General features: G+C 47.5%; 1 protein-coding gene across 1 annotated transcript in view; it reads right to left on the bottom strand.

The window, feature by feature from the left end:
- LOC110261339 (zinc finger protein 444) overlaps window positions 1-16,528 on the bottom strand; it is a 996,914-nt gene that overhangs the window by 615,651 nt on the left and 364,735 nt on the right. The gene's annotated exons all lie outside the window — the stretch shown is intronic.

Genomic DNA, 16,528 nt, shown 5'->3' with positions numbered 1-16,528 from the left:
TGGCCTCACTCAGTGGGGCAGATGCTCGGATCTGGCATTGCTGTGGATGTGGTGTAGGCCAGCGGCTACAGCTCTGATTGGACCCCTAGCCTGGGAACTTCCATATGGTGCTTGTGCAGCCCTTAAAAAAAAAAAAAAAAAAAAAAAGTTCCACACAGGGATCAAACCTACATCACAGCATTGACCCAAGCCACTGTAGTGAATAAGGCAGGATCTTGGCCTGCTGCATCTCAGGAGAGCTCCAGAACTAATTTCCTATTTTCAAGGAGCCTAAGTTCTTGTATTTTCCCATACACACAAAAGCACTGAAATCTTTAACTTGAGTTGTTTGTTCTTTGTGATCACCAGCAATCTTATTGTTCAGCTACACTTTCCCCCCCCCCCCACCATAAACACTAGTCTATATCCTGGCTCCTCATTACCTCTAATGGAGCAGTTCCTTAGAGCTGTCTGAGAGGCTGTCTCCAGAGCTATAGTCATGAGTAAGCTCCCTGAATAAAGGACACCTCAAAACTTTTAAGTTGTGCATTTTCTTCAGTCCACAACTGAGGTAAGTGGCATATCATTCTATAGAGCCATTCAGACATAAGTGAATCCATGAATATCTGGAAACTTGATGTTATTGCTCTTCCAATATTGTAGCCTGAAGCATTAGAGTCACTTTATGAGTTTCAGTGTGATCAGTTAGGAACAATAGAAAAGATCCCATACAGGTCCTGATCAGAAAGGAAGAAGAGAGACATGTTAAAAAAATTAAAAATCTGAGTTCCCATCGTGGCTCAGCGGAAAGAATCTGACTAGTATCCATGAGGACGCAGGTTTGATCTCTGGCTTCGCTCAGGGGTTAAGGATCTGGCATTAACCTGAGCTGTGGTATAGGTCACTGACGCAGCTTGGATCCCTCGTTGCTGTGGCTGTGGTGATAGGCTGGTGGCTACAGCTCCAATTCGACCGCTAGCCTAGGAACCTCCATACGTCATAGGTGCAGCCCTAAAAATGCAAAAAAAAAAAAATTGGAGTTAGTGCTCTGGCTTGCAGCAGGTTAAGGATCCGGTGTTATCACTGCAGTGGTGTGGGTTCAATCCCCAGCTAGGTGCAGTGGGTTAATGATCAAGCATTGCCACAGTTGTGGCATAGGTCACAGCTGTGGCTTGGATTTCATCCCTAGACCAGTAACTTACATGTGCTGCGGGCAAGGACAACAAACAGAAAAAAAGAAAAGAAATAACACACCCCAAACATACTCATTTAACCCTCGTGGCAGCAAACCACAACTTAATAGCATTTCAACCTTCTGAAGAAACCTAGTCAAGCAGTCTGGAATTATCTGGTTAGCATCTGCATGGTAATTGGTCACACAGGCCCTCTCCACCCACCCCCCCACACACACACAGGAAGAAGAGCAATCTACATGACAAAACCGTAGCCATTCCCTTTCTCCACCCCAAAGATGTTCTGGCTTTAAAAATAACTGTCTTTTGCTAATAGTGCCTTGCCCAACGCCTTCCAATGAAAACCCTCCATTTTGTACTAACCATCAGAGTGCTCCTCTAGTTGCCACATGGGGTGCTTCCATAGTAATTGCCTAATAAAGCCAGTTAGTTGAAGTTTGTTTATTAATACATGTAATAAGATGTTCCATCCTCTCCTGTATCATCACTTATCACTGCTGTGACTGGGGTCACTGCTGGGGGGCAGGTTCAGTCTCTGGCCCAGGAAATTCCACATGCCACAGGCTTAGCCAAAAAGAAAAGAAAAGAAAAGAAAAATAAATGTGTAGAATGTTGAATTTTCTATTGTTTATTAATGGATTATACTCCTTTATAACCATAGAAGGTGAAAAGCCTCTAATCATTACACCTGGTACAGAAAAACTGTTTGCAGTATCTTTTAGAATTCCTTTTGCACATGGATGAATTGCTGTAGGTGTGTCAGTGTGTTCAAATATGTTCCCATACATATTATTTTTCTTAGTACAACAGTCATACTTTACCAATCTGCATTGTAATTTTCTCCATTATCCATATATCTTGAATAACCCAGTTGCTAACGAGTTTGGTCCTGATGTCTGCATGCTGCCACCAGAAGAGCCCAAGCAGCTGGACCTACACTGCTCCAGTCTAACTATGGGGCAAGTGGGACTCAGGGCAGCAAGCTGTACCCTCGGAGGAGCCTGCAGACCATGAAGACTGTGCTGCTTCCCTCAAGGGCCTCCCCAGAGAACAGCAGCCCAGAACTCTTGGCAGGGCATCCCCTTCTATCAGTAGAAACTTCACCTCCAGAGGAAAAGGGAGAACTCAGCCCGGAGGGGCCGACCTAAATCACTTGGGCAGGGAGTTCCTGTTGTGGCACAGCAGAAACGAATCTGATTAGTATCCATGAGGATGATGGTTTGATCCCTGGCCTCGCTCAGTGGGTTAAGGATCCTTCGCTGCCGTGAGCTGTGGTATAGGTCACAGACACGGCCTGGATCCCATGTAGCTGTGGCTGTGGTGTAGGCCAGCAGCTGTGGTGTAGGCTGCAATTTGACCCCTAGCTTGAGAACTTCCATATGCTGCTAATGCAGCCCTAAAAACCAAAACAAACAAAAAAATCATGGGCAAGGCACACACATTTCTATGTATCTACCTGTCCCCAGGCCACCACTGCCCTCATGCTCCACCAAGTTCTGCCTTAACCCTGCTCTGTGCCCCACCTGGCTTGCCCTTCCTCCTCTCCCTTGTGAGATTTGAACTCAGATCACACATGGCCCAGTGGCTTGGAACACATGGATCTCAGAAGATAAGGTCTCACCAGATTCACTCAGAAAGCTTCCTGTGTGGCCGTGGCTGCCGGAGGACCTTCCACCTCGTGTTCCTGGGCACCAGCCTTCACGAATCCAGTAGGGATAGGAAGGCCCACAGAGACCCTGATTGGGGTGTCTGGAAAAGCAGCCCCAAGTGGTGGTGAACTCCATGAAGGGTAAATACCTATTGGAAGAGCTCCAGCTGTGGCGCAATGGGAATGGCAGTGTCTTGGGAATACAGGGGTTCAATCCCTAGCCGGGCACAGTGGGTTAAGGATCTGGTGTTGCCACAGCTGCAGCTTAGATCATGGCTGTGGTTTGGATCTGATCCCTGGCCCAGGAGCTCCATATGCCTGGGGCAGCCAAAAAATATAAAATAAACAAGGAAAAAACAAACAAACAAAAAAACCAAACCTATTGGAGACCATCAGTTAATAATTACAGAGTCAGTGTTGGAAAGTGAGACACGTGGACAAGGAGAAATCTCGACAAGGCTCTTTACTTGGAGTTCCCGTTGTGGCTCAGTGGTTAACGAATCTGACTAGGAACCATGAGGTTTCAGATTTGAACCCTGGCCTTGCTCAGTGGGTTAAGGATCTGGTGTTGCCATGACCTGTGGTGTAGGTTGCAGACGAGGCTCAGATCCCACATTGCTGTGGCTCTGGTGTAGGCCGGTGGCTACAGCTCCGATTGGACCCCTAGCCTGGGAACCTCCATGTGCCGCAGGAGCAAACCTAGAAAAGGCAAAAAGACAATAATTAGTAATAATTATTAGTAATAATTACAGAAAGGGGAAAAGAAAAGAATTTTGAAGAGCGTGTTCAGAGAGAGAACCTCTTACAAGGAATTTGATGAGCCCAGAGTGAAGGGGGTTGTGCAGGAGGTCTTTCCAGCCCCCTGGTTCCTCGCAACCCTCCTCCCGCTGTCTCTGTTGGGAGCTTGCTCCAGCACCAGATCACCACTAAGGCAAGGCCCTCAGGGTTTCTACCGACCCTCCCAGAGTGTTGAGAGAGGTCCCACCCCTCCGGCTGGGCAGGACTGTCTCCAGCCTATGAGGCCTCTGGAACCGCCAAACAGCCCGCAGCCCTGGAGGCTGCAGGTGACCTGATCTTGTAAAGGCTCTTCTAGCACGTGCCACGTTCAGTTTTCCACCAGACAGTCAAGGGACCCCAAGTGGAATTTTTCTGCTCCTTCTCTGAGCACAGCCCATTTTCATGGTGGGACAATTTATAAGTTAGAAACCGGCAGACACTACAAGCCATGGCTAGATTTATGATATCACTTAATACTTGGACTTAAGACAGTGATAGCCATTATGCGAATGATGCAGACTAACCTAAACATGTGTGATGTTTCTGTCTATAATATTGTACATGACGTAAAAAGTATAAGGGAAAAAAGGAAATACATTCGCAGTATTTAGTCCTGTTTTGGTTTGGTTTGGTTTTTGCTGAACCTGAAACATGCAGAAGTTCCCAACCCAAGCTGCTGCACTGACAATGCCAGATCCTTACCCAATGGTTCCTCAAGAGAACTTCATCTTCCCAGTATTTCAAAACAATTTTTCAGAGTTCCCACTGTGGCTCAGTGGGTTAACAACCTGACTAGTATCCATGAGGATGTGAGTTCAATACTTGGCCTTGCTCAGTGGGTTAAGGGTCTGGTGCTGCTGCAAGCTGCAGCATAGGTTACAGATGCAGCTCGAATGTGGTGTTGTTGTGGCTGTGGATAGGCCCGCAGCTGCAGCTCCTATACAACCCCTAGCCAGGGAACTTTCATATGCTGCAGGTACAGTCCTACAAAAGAAGAAAAAAAAAGAACGAGTAAAATTCCAGAGTTCCCATTGTGGGTCAGGGGGTTAAGGACCCAACACAGTCTCGGTGAGGCTGTGGGTTTGATTCCTGGCCCGGGAACTTGTATATGCCATAGGCATAGCCAAAATTAAAACCACACTGAGGAGCTCCCGACATGGCGCAGTGGTTAACGAATCCGACTAGGAACCATGAGGTTCGGTCCCTGCCCTTGCTCAGTGGGTTGACGATCCGGCGTTGCCGTGAGCTGTGGTGTAGGTTGCAGACACGGCTCGGATCCCGCGTTGCTGTGGCTCTGGCATAGGCCAGCGGCTACAGCTCCAATTCAACCCCTAGCCTGGGAACCTCCATATGCCACGGGAGCGGCCCAAGAAATAGCAAAAAAAGACAAAAAAACAAACAAACAAAAAAAAAAACAACACACTGAGAGAGTTCCCACTGTGTTGCAGTGGGTCTGTCACATCTCAGTCGTGTTGCTGCAAGCAATACTTGTGGCCTGGGATCACTGGCCTGGGGACTTCCATATGCTGTGGGTGTGGCGGAAAAGGAAAAAACAAACAAACAAACCTCTGAGACAGCACTACACACTTAACTAAAAGGGCCAACATTAATGACTGACCATATCAAGTACTGGCACAGATGTAGAACTGGAACTCTCATATGCTGAAGGCAGAAATGCACAAGGGAAACTATTTTATTTTTTTTTTATTTTATTCTTTTCTTTTCTTTTTAGGGCCACACCCACGGCATATGGATGTTTCCAGGTTAGGGGTCGAATCAGAGCTGTACCTGCCGGCCTATGCCACAGCCACAGCAACACAGGATTGGAACCGTGTCTGTGACCTACACCACAGTTGAGGACAATGCCGAATTCTTAACCCCTGAGGAAGGCCAGGGATTGAAGCTGCTTCTTCACGGATCCTAGTTGGGTTCGTTAACTGCTGAGCCACGACGGGAACGCCCCATCATTTTATTTTTTACTTTATTTTTTTATGGCAGTACCTGAGGCATATGGATGTTCAGAGGGCCAGGGGTGATATCCAAGCCAGAGCTCTGATCTACCCCTCAGCCGCAGCAATGCTGAATCCTTTAACCTACTGCATCAGGCCCGGGGATCAAACCATGACCTCCTCAGTGACCTGGGCCACTGCAGTCAGGTTGCTAACCCACTGTGTCACAGCAGGAACTTCAGAAGAATCATTTTAGATCAGTTGGTCTGTTTCTTAAACATTTTAATACTCACCTACCCTGTGGCTTAGGTATTGAGCTCTCAGATATGACAGAGGAGACATGAAACATCTGTCTTAACCACGTGAAGAATTTTTTTTTTTGGCCACAACTTCAGCATGCAGAAGTTCCAAGGCCAAGGATCAAGCCTCGCCACAGCAGTGACCAGAGTTACTGCAATGACAACACTGGATGCTTAATCTGCTGACCCACAAGGGAACTCCCACATGAAGAATTATAATGAAATGTTTGCAGCAGCTTTACTTTCAATAGGAAAAACTAGAAATAACCCAAATGCTCCAAAAGTGAGGAATGGATAAGTAGTCACAGGTAAGTAATGGCATATATCCAGAGAATAAAACAGTTCCCAGCAATAAAACAGGTGAACTAGGAGTTTCCATTGTGGCTCAGTGGGTTAAGAACCCAAATAGTATCTATGACAATGTGAGTTCAACCCCTGGCCTCACTCAGTGGTTTAAAGATGTGGCGTTGCCTCAAGCTGTGATGTAGGTCACAAATTCGGCTCAAATCTGGCATTGCTGTGGCTGTGGAGTAGAATGGCAGCTGCACTCTGATGTGACCCTTAGCCTGGGAACTTCCATATGCTGTGGATGTGGCCCAAAAAAGAAAGAAAGAAAAAAAGAAACGTGTACAAAATGCAAACTAATCTGCTGTAAAGAAAGTAAATTGAGGAATTCCTATCGTGGTGCAGTGGTTAACAAATCCGACTAGGAACCATGAGGTGGCGTGTTTGATCCCTGGCCTTGCTCAGTGGGTTAAGGATCTGGCGTTGCTGTGAGCTGTGGTTTAGGCCGGCAGCTACAGATCCGATTCGACCCCTAGCCTGGGAACCTCCATATGCCGCAAGAGTGGCCCTAAAAAAGGCAAAAAAAAAAAAAAAAAAAAAGAAAGTAAATTGAGGAGGTCCTGCCATGGTGCAATAGGATCTGTGTCTATGGAGGTGGGACACAGATTTGATCCCCAACCTGGCAGTGGGTTAAGAATCTGGCATTGACTCAGCTGTGGCATAGGTCACAACTGTGACTGGGAGCTGATCCCTGGCCAAGCAACTTCATGTGTTGAGGGAAGGCAAAAAAAGTGGAAAAAAAATTAACCAACAAGAGCATGAAGAGAGACTATAAAAGCACATGATGGCCTAACTGTTAAGGATCCAGTGTTGTCACTGCTGTGGCACAGGATCAGTCCCTGGCCCAGGAGTGGCCAAAATATAAATAAGTAAAAATGAGTTAAAAAAAAGGATAGGAGTTCCCGTCGTGGCGCAGTGGTTAACGAATCCGACTAGGAACCATGAGGTTGCGGGTTCGGTCCCTGCCCTTGCTCAGTGGGTTAACGATCCGGTGTTGCCGTGAGCTGTGGTGTAGGTTGCAGACGCGGCTCGGATCCCGCGTTGCTGTGGCTCTGGCGTAGGCCGGTGGCTACAGCTCCGGTTCGACCCCTAGCCTGGGAACCTCCATGTGCCGCGGGAGCGGCCCGGGAAATAGCAGCAACAACAACAACAAAAGACAAAAAGACAAAAAAAAAAAAAGGATAGAAGGTAAATATGCAAGTAACAGGTATGATAATCATAGTTTCACAGGCCCATATGTATGGTAAAACATCAAATTTTAAACACATGTACTTCAATGCATACCAATTATACCTTATAATCAGAGGTATAATTATATTTAATTATATAATATGACTTCCATATGCCAAAGGTGCAGCACTAAAAAGAAAAAAAAAAATAGACCTCCCATTATTTTCATAAAATAAGCTTTGGAAACTGTATATTGACTCTGTAACCCACCCCACCCCCATTCTAGCCAGGTCAGTTTGTGTCCATTCCTGGAGTTCCCATTGTGGCTCAGCAGAGATGAACCTGACTAGTATCCATGAGGACGAAGGTTTGATCCCTGGCCTCGATCAGTGGGTTAAGGATCCGCTGTTGCCGTGAGCTATGGTGTAGGTCACAGACGTGGCTTGGATGCAGCTTGGATTCCGAGTTGTTGTGGCTGTGGTGTAGGCCGGCAGCTACAGCTCTGATTGAACTCTTAGCCTGGGAACTTTCATATGCCTTCGGCGCAGCCCCAAAAAGACAAAAAACAAAAAAATAAACAAAAGAAATCGATAATGGAGACTGCAAGATGCAGAGCCTGGATCCTTCCACGTAAGGCTCAAGGATAGCAGGGGTTAGGCATGTTCAAAGAGAGGCAGCGCACACACCTCAGCCCAGCCAACCACAGCACCCACCTAGGGAGCTGGGAAGGAAGCAGTGCCCATGGTCTTGATGTGAGAAGGACAGGCTTGTCTTGGGAGAGGAAAAGGGCAGAGACACTAGCTCAGGGCACGGTGGTGGGTATGAGGACCTTATCCAGGGAGGTTAGAAGTGTGAGATCTCCCATATCACAGAAACCATACAGGCAGCTCTGAGCCTCATCAAGGAGTCCCCATTCCTCCCAGGAGAAATACACAGCCACATCTTCAAAAGTCATAACAGGGGACATGGAGTTCCCGTCATGGCTCAGCAGAAACCAATCTAACTAGCATCCATGAGGATGTAGGTTCAATCCGTGGCCTTGATCAGTGGGTTAAACATCTCGTGTTGCAATGAGCTGAGGTGTAGGTTGTAGACACAGCTTGGATCTGGCGTCGCTGTGGCTGCAGTGTAGGACAGTGACTGTGCTGTGGTGATCCCTAGCGTGGGAACCTCCATATGCCGTGGGTGCAGCCCTAAAGACACACAAACACAAAAATGTCATAAGAGGGGACAGACAAAATCCAGATCAGTCCCTCCCCAAGGCCCTACAATCCCTTTCCCCATATATCTGGCCCCATGGCCCATTCTCCCCCAAGCTCTCCAGCTCAGAGGAAAAACCAGGCCATGGTGCCAGTGGCCCCATGGTCTCCTCATGGATTCATTGGTCATGAAGTCCAGCCATCGGTAACAAGAGGCAGCTGGACATATCTAGGCTGTGGGCCTAGCACTGAGGATTCCACCACTCCCACCAGGCAATTCCCCTGGCCCAGGTCATGTAAAAGTCAACACCAGGGGACTGGGGCTGTCAGACAAACTCCCTCTCCAAGCGCACATTCTTTTTTTTTTTTTTTTTTCTCAGTGTAATTTTCATTACCAGCAAGTTATGAATAGCAGTCCTAAAGTTTAGGAAAAAGACCTGTGATTACAATTTCAATAGATCTTTAGTTTCTTTCATTCCAATACTGGCGACAACTCTTTGCATGGCAAATATAGTTTCATTTCTTAATATTAAGGAAACCTAGATACATTCCTCATAACAATCCTTTTGTGAACCATAAGAAAGTGCACATTCTTTAGAATGAACATCCATCACAGCACAGCCACAGGCCATGGCCGCTACTTTCTCACTGCCCTAAACCACAGGTCTTTCCCTGGCCTTTGTGTGTGTTACAGTAATTTAGTCACCTCTCCACCCCACTGGTTAGGGTTGGATTCTGCCTAAGGTATGGAGACAGTCAAACATACAGCACCTGACACTGGACAGAGGAGACTGACAGCAGTTTAACGAATCTTGTATCTTCAGGGCTTAGGACAGGAGGATACCGCACACCACACAGGGCTATATGGGCATTGAACTCTGCATAAGAGTGAAAAAACATTATTCTGTGGGACACAGACTTTGTAGTTATCAGCAGGGTGAGGTGCCCCTGGATTCCAGTGAGAGGATGCAATGGCTGGTCTGAATAAATCACGGGCTGGTAGAGAACTGAAACCTAGAACAAAGGGATAAGGAGGAACCGTGTCTGGTATCCTCGATAAAAAGGTTTGGCCTGCAGTTCCCTGGTGGCCTAGCAGCTAAGGACCCAGCATTGTCACTGCTGTGTCCTGGGTTTGAGCCCTGGCCCAGGAACTTCACCTTGCCATAAACACAGCCAAAAAAAAGTTATTTTTTAAAAATGTATTTAATGATCTTTATTTTTTCCATTATAGTTGGTTTAGAGTTCTGTCCATTTCTACTGTACAGCAAAGCGACCCAGCCACGCACATATATACATACACTCTTTTTCCCACATTATCCTCCATCATATTCCATCATAAGTGGCCGGATATGGTTCCCAGTGCTATACAGCAGGATCTCACTGCTTATCTACTCCAAATGCAATAGTTTGCATCTATTGATCTCAGGCTCTCTGTACATCCCACTCCCTTCCCCTCTCCCTTGGCAACCACAAGTCTGTTCTCCAAGTCCATGAGTTTGTTTTCTGTGGAAAGGCTCATTTGTGCCATATATTAGATTCCAGATATAAGTGACATCATATGGTATTTGTCTTTCTCTTTCTGACTTCACTTAGTTTGAGAATCTCTAGTTCCATCCATGTTGCAGCAAAGGGCATTATTTTGTTCTTTTTATGACTGAGTAGTATTGCATTGTGTGTACGTACCACTTCTTCTTAATCCATTCTTCTGTCGATGGACATTTAGGTTGTCTCCATGTCTTGGCGATTGTGAACAGTGCTGCAAGGAACATACGGGTGCATGTATCTTTTTCAAGGAAAGTTTTGTCCCAAGGTATGCCCAAGAGTGGGACTGCTGGGTCATATGGTAGTTCTATATTTATTTTTCTGTGGTGCCTGCATACTGTTTTCCATAGTGGTTGTACCAATTTACATTCCCACCAACAGTGTAGGAGGGTTCCCTTTTCTCCACACCCTCTCCAGCATTTGTTTTTTTTTTTTTTTTTTTTGCCTTTTGTCTCTTTTTTTTTTGTTGTTGTTGTTGTTGTTGTTATTGTTGCTATTTCTTGGGCCGCTCCCGCGGCATATGGAGGTTCCCAGGCTAGGGGTCTCATCGGAGCTGTAGCCACCGGCCTACGCCAGAGCCACAGCAACGCGGGATCCGAGCCGCGTCTGCAACCTACACCACAGCTCACGGCAACGCCGGATCGCCAACCCACTGAGCAAGGGCAGGGACCGAACCCGCAACCTCATGGTTCCTAGTCGGATTCGTTAACCACTGCGCCACGACGGGAACTCCAGCATTTGTTATTTTTTGACTTATTAATGATGGCCATTCTGACAGGTGTGAGGTGGTACCTCTTGGTAGTTTTGATTTGCATTTCTCTAATAACTAGTGATGTTGAGCATCTTTTCATGTGCCTGTTGGCCATCTGTATGTCTTCTTTGGAGAAATGTCCATTTAGGTATTTTGCCCATTTTTCAATTGGGTTGTTGGTTTTTTTGCCGTTGCATAAGTTTGAGTTTGTGTAAGCTGTATGAGCTTGTATTAAAAAAAAAAAAAAAAGTTTAGCTATCAGACCTTATTCCCAGTGTGGGGAAGGGAATGATAACTGTCCTCAGGCTATCTCAGGCCCTCTATGTTTCACCAGCAGTCAATGCAGCACACAATAATGGCACTTAATGTTAGGCCTTACCCTACAACTTGGCAGAGAGCAACCAGAGCATGCCTGGCAAATTCAAATAAGATCCAAAATAACCAGATTTCTTGTTGCTCCCACTGGTGCTGACAGTGCTAAGTACTCCTACAAAGGCCTCCCTGACTGTTCCTTGCCTCAGACTGAAGCACACAGAACCCCACTGATCTGATCCCCGTGGCCCTCTTCCACTTGCGGGCTGCATTTGGTGTATCCTCCTCAGCAGTCTTAGCTTCCTCTGTTCACCTAACCTCATTCAAAGCCCAGCCCTAATGTCACCCACCTCAGGTCTAGTGACCCTCAGATGACCATGTGTCCCTGAACGAGTCCTTTAGGATGAACAAAACACCCCAGATCCCATCAAAACTGCCACAAAATTCTGGTAGGTGAACAGGATGGATAATAGCATCAGCTCTGTGAGTTCCCATTGTGGCTCAGTAGAAATGAATCTGACTAGTATCCATGAGGATGTAGTTTCAATCCCTGGCCTCACTCAGTGGGATTTTTTTTTTTTCTCCTTTTCACCACTGCACCTGCAGCACATGGAAGTTCCCAGACTAAGGGTCCAGTGCAAGCTGCAGCTGTGGTCTAATCTATGCCACAGCCATGGCAATACAGGATCCCAGCTGCATATGCGACCTGACCTTTGGGGCAGCTTGAGGCAATGTAGGATCCTTAACCCACTGGGCGAGGCCAGGGATGGAACCTGCACCCTCACAGAGACAACATCCTGTCCTTAACCTGCTAAGCCACAATGGGAAGGCCTAGCTGTGGGAATCTTGAACCAGGATTCAACCTCCTAGTGTCTTAATGTCCTCATCATTCATCAGGTGCCTGGCACTCGGGTCTTTAGTGTCTGGTACGGTGAGGGTGGTGAGGGCCCAGAAAACGAGCACTTTCCTGAGGCTTGTCCCTCAGATGGGCCACCATGGAACTCTGTGGGCAGAGCGAGGCCAGGAGAGGAGCGGGACAAGACCCTGGTGGTCTCTAGTCTGGGAGGCCAAGTGTGGGGCACCTGGGCAGCATTGCCCAATCTCAGACCTGCCTCTGTGCCCCAGGGACAGTGCCTACTCTCAGACATTCTTGGTCCTGTCACCTCGACAACCATAGAGGCTCAGAAACCTAAGACCACGTGAACGCACTTATGGCTCAGTGGTAACAAACCCAACTAGGATCTGTGAGGACATGGGTTGCACCCCTCAGTAGGTTAAGGATCCGGCATTGCCATGAGCTGTAGTGAAAGTCTCAGATATGGCTTGGATCTGGCATTGCTGTGGCTATGGTGTGGGCCAGCAGCTGCAGCTCTGATTCAACCCCTAGCCTGGGAACTTTCATATGTTGTGGGTGCAGCCCTCTAAAGAAAAGAAAAAAAAAAGAACTAAGGAAGAGGAGTTCCCTCTGTGGTGCAACAGGATTGGAGGTGTCTTGGGAGCACTGGGACATTGGTTCAATCCCCCGCTGGGCACCGTGGGTTAAGGCTCCTGTGTTGCTGCAACTGGCCCCAGAACTCCACATACAGTGGGGCAGCCAAAAAAACAAAAAACAAAAAACAAAAAACCTAAGGTGGACTTTATGGAAGGTAAAGCCCCTGGGAAAAACAACTGGGGCACAACATTGTAAATCAACTATACTCTAATTAAATTGGAGTATAACCCACTGAGCGAGGCCAGGGATCAAACCTGCAACCTCATGGTTCCTAGTCAGATTCGTTTCCGCCGCACCATGAGGGGAACTCCCAATCTGAGATTCTTTATGAAAAGTTTCAGCAAAGCCAAATTTAAGAGTGTGTATTGGAGCTTCCACTTGGCTCAGTGGGTTAAGGATTGGCATGGTCAGTGCAGTGCCTCTGGTTACAACTGTGGAGCAAGTTTGATCCCTGGCTGTGGAACTTGTGCATGCCATAGGCATGGCCAGTAAAAAAAGAGCTTATATTAGCAATTATACACTTACGTATAATCAAGCCAAGTTTGTTGAAATCAAGACTTATCTTGCAAACAAGTTAGTTGTGACTTGGCTGTATTTGGTGGAAATGAGGATAATTTTAAGGAGAAAAAATACATTTCAGGGAGTTCCCATAGTGGCTCAGTGACAACAAACTCAACTAGGATCTATGAGGATGTGGGTTCCATCCCTGGTCTCTCTCAGTGAGTTAAGGATCTGGCATTGTGATGAGCTGTGGTGTAGGTTGCAGGCGTGATTCAGATCCCATGTTGCTGTGGCTGCGGTGTAGCCTGGGAACTTTCATGTGCTGCAGGTGCAGCCCTTGAAAGAACAGAAAAAAAAGAACTAAGGAAGAGGAGTTCCCTCTGTGGCACAACAGGATTGGCAGTGTCTTGGGAACACTGGGACACTGGTTCAATTTGACCCCTCGTCTGATTTAACCCCTAGTCTAGGACCTTCCATATGCTGCGGGTGTGGCCCTAAACAACAAAACCAAATCAAAAAAGACAGCTGGTCTCTTGCCCTCCCTACATCCACATTGATCAGGCCCTGCTTCATTCACAAGGCTATCCAGTCCTCTTAATTATAAGGCTTTTTTTTTTTTTTTTTTTTTTTGTCTTTTGTCTTTTTTGTCTTTGTTGTTGTTGTCATTGTTGCTATTTCTTGGGCCGCTCCCGCGGCATATGGAGGTTCCCAGGCTAGGGGTTGAATCGGAGCTGTAGCCACCGGCCTACGCCAGAGCCACAGCAACGCGGGATCCGAGTCGAGTCTGCAACCTAAACCACAGCTCACGGCAACGCCGGATCGTTAACCCACTGAGCAAGGGCAGGGATCGAACCCGCAACCTCATGGTTCCTAGTCGGATTCATTAACCACTGCGCCACGACGGGAACTCCAATTATAAGGCTTAATCAGTAACTGCCTACGCGCCTGCCCCCACTTCAGCTGCTGGTTTCCCTGGTAACTGGTGAGCCAACCTGACATCAATCCCTCCTCCCAGCGGGTGAAGACTGCTGTCTCTATACTGTGGGGTGTTGTTGCTCCAGGACCTTTTGCTTCAAATCTGTAAGATCCCCTACCCAATAAACCATTGATGTCTCTGTCACAATCTCTAGGCTCTTTTTTCAGTCTCAAAGGTGAGCAACTATGAGGCTGGCAGGCCTCTGGAGCACAGCCCCACACATGGCAAGCCAGTCAGGAGGCTGGGCCAAGCCCTGTCAGTGCTGAAATGTTGAGAAATAAGGATGAATAGAAAGTGGCAGCAGTAATCCTGACGCGGCCATCCACTAGCTAGCACGTGGGGCCCTGCGGCAGCTGACTACCAGAAGGGATGTTTTTCTTTTCCATTATAATAATGATATTTCATTATCTGCAAAGTGTCTTTTCAGTTTAAAAGCAGCAGCCCCATGCTTGTGGCTCATCTGACTGCCTGGAGATGGATGGTTAACACAGATAAAATGAAAGGACCTGAATTATCTATTAAATACTTGGGTTTTGGAGTTCCCATTGTGGCCCAGCGGAAATGAATTTTACTAGGAGACATGAGGTTGGGAGTTTGATCCCTGGCCTCACTCAGTGGGTTAAGGATCTGGCGTTGCCGTGCGCTGTGGAGTATGTTGCAGACATGGCTCAGATCTGGTGTTGCTGTGGCTGTGGTATAGACCGGCAACTGTAGCCCTGATAAGAACCCTAGCCTGGGAACCTCCATAGGCCACATGTGTGGCCCTGAAAAGCCATAAATCCATCCATCCATCCATCCATACTTGGGTGGTACCTGGCCAGGTAAAACAAGCTTACCCCTGACATACCATCCTTAAACAATTACAGACACAGTTTCAGGGGTATTAACTCAGGGACAGGCTTGTGAGTTAGATGTGGCCAGTTACCTGGAAGGGTTTGGTTGGGGTCTGAGGCAATGGCAGAATAAGAGGAGTACCCTTTGGCCTCTGCTATGGAAGGGGGCAGGCAGAGCGCTGATACCAGGTGATGGACCAACAGCTCTACGTCGTCCATGACGAATTTCGGCAAGTGGAAGACATTACAAAAGGCCTAGGTGAGCCAAAGAGCATCAAGGAAAACCACTCTTCAGGGTGTGGCATAGCTGCGTACAATATACAGGACCCCTGTGGGCACTGCTAGCGACAAGGGAACCCACTTTACTAGCCATGAAGTTCAGGAATGGGCTGGTAAGAATGACAGACTGGCATTTCTACATGTCTCATATTCCCGCTGCGGCTAACTGAAAGGGTGACTGGCCTACGTAACAACAGTTGAGGCTCTCAACAAGCGGACACATCCCAGGAGCTGCCATCCCAGTGCCCACACCATGTTGACCCAGAGGCACCAAGTCAACACAACCTGACTTCAACCGTTGACCACCAAACAACCACTGCCAGCTATCGGACAAGACAGTAACTCTTCCCTTGCCACAAGGTCTAACCCCAGGGGAACATTAAAATGTGGCCCCGAGACTGGCAGGTAAATCCCTGGTGATTTGGCTTTGCTGTCTCAGTAGGGATGGGATTAGAAAGGAATTTAGGAGTTCCCGTCGTGGCACAGTGGAAACGAATCCGACTAGGAACCATGAGGTGGCGGGGTTCGATCCCTGGCCTCGCTCAGTGGGTTAAGGATCCAGTGTTGCCGTGAGCTGTGGTGTAGCTCGCAGACACAGCTCAGATCTGGCACTGCTGTGGCTCTGGCGTAGGCCAGCAGCAACAGTTCCAATTAGACCCCTAGCCTGGGAACCTCCATATGCCACAAAGACATAAGACCAAAAAAAAAAGGGAATTTAGATCTCACTTGTTTTCTACAAGGCCCCACCTAAGACTATTAAGTTAGGAGTCCCCTTTGTGGCTCAGTGGTTAATGAACCCGACTAGGATCCATGAAGATGTGGGCTTCATCCCTGGCCTCACTCAGTGGGTTAAGGATCTGGAATTGCTGTGAGCTGTGGTGTAGGTCGCAGACACGGCTCGGATTCCCCATTGCTGTGACTATGGCAAAGGCCAGCAGCTGTAGCTCTGATTTGACTCCTACCCCGGGAACTTCCTTATGCCTCGGGTGCAGCCCTAAAAAGCAAAAACAAACAAACAAACAAAAAGACAAAAAAAAGACTATTAAGGTAATTAATCCAGGCCCCTTCCTGGAAAAAGGACCCATTATGCAGCCTCTCCAATATTCAGCACCAGCTGTGGGGGCTGAGGGTGGACAGAGGGTGCAGCACTGCAGGGCAAGACAGAAAACATAGGCAGGGGTGGTTATTATCTCACGATGCAGTTACTGGTTGTATTTTGTTGAATAGTCACGCTCTTCCTTACACTGTGCCTGTTAAACATCTTATATTCTGTCCCTAGTCTA

This window comes from Sus scrofa, chromosome 6 (assembly GCF_054392235.1).
Source record: "Sus scrofa isolate SSC_HxYL_T2T_F1_AM1 chromosome 6, Sscrofa_HxYL_maternal_Yorkshire_Landrace_v2.0, whole genome shotgun sequence".
Lineage (NCBI taxonomy): Eukaryota > Metazoa > Chordata > Mammalia > Artiodactyla > Suidae > Sus > Sus scrofa.
This window is presented reverse-complemented; position numbering and strand designations above follow the sequence as displayed.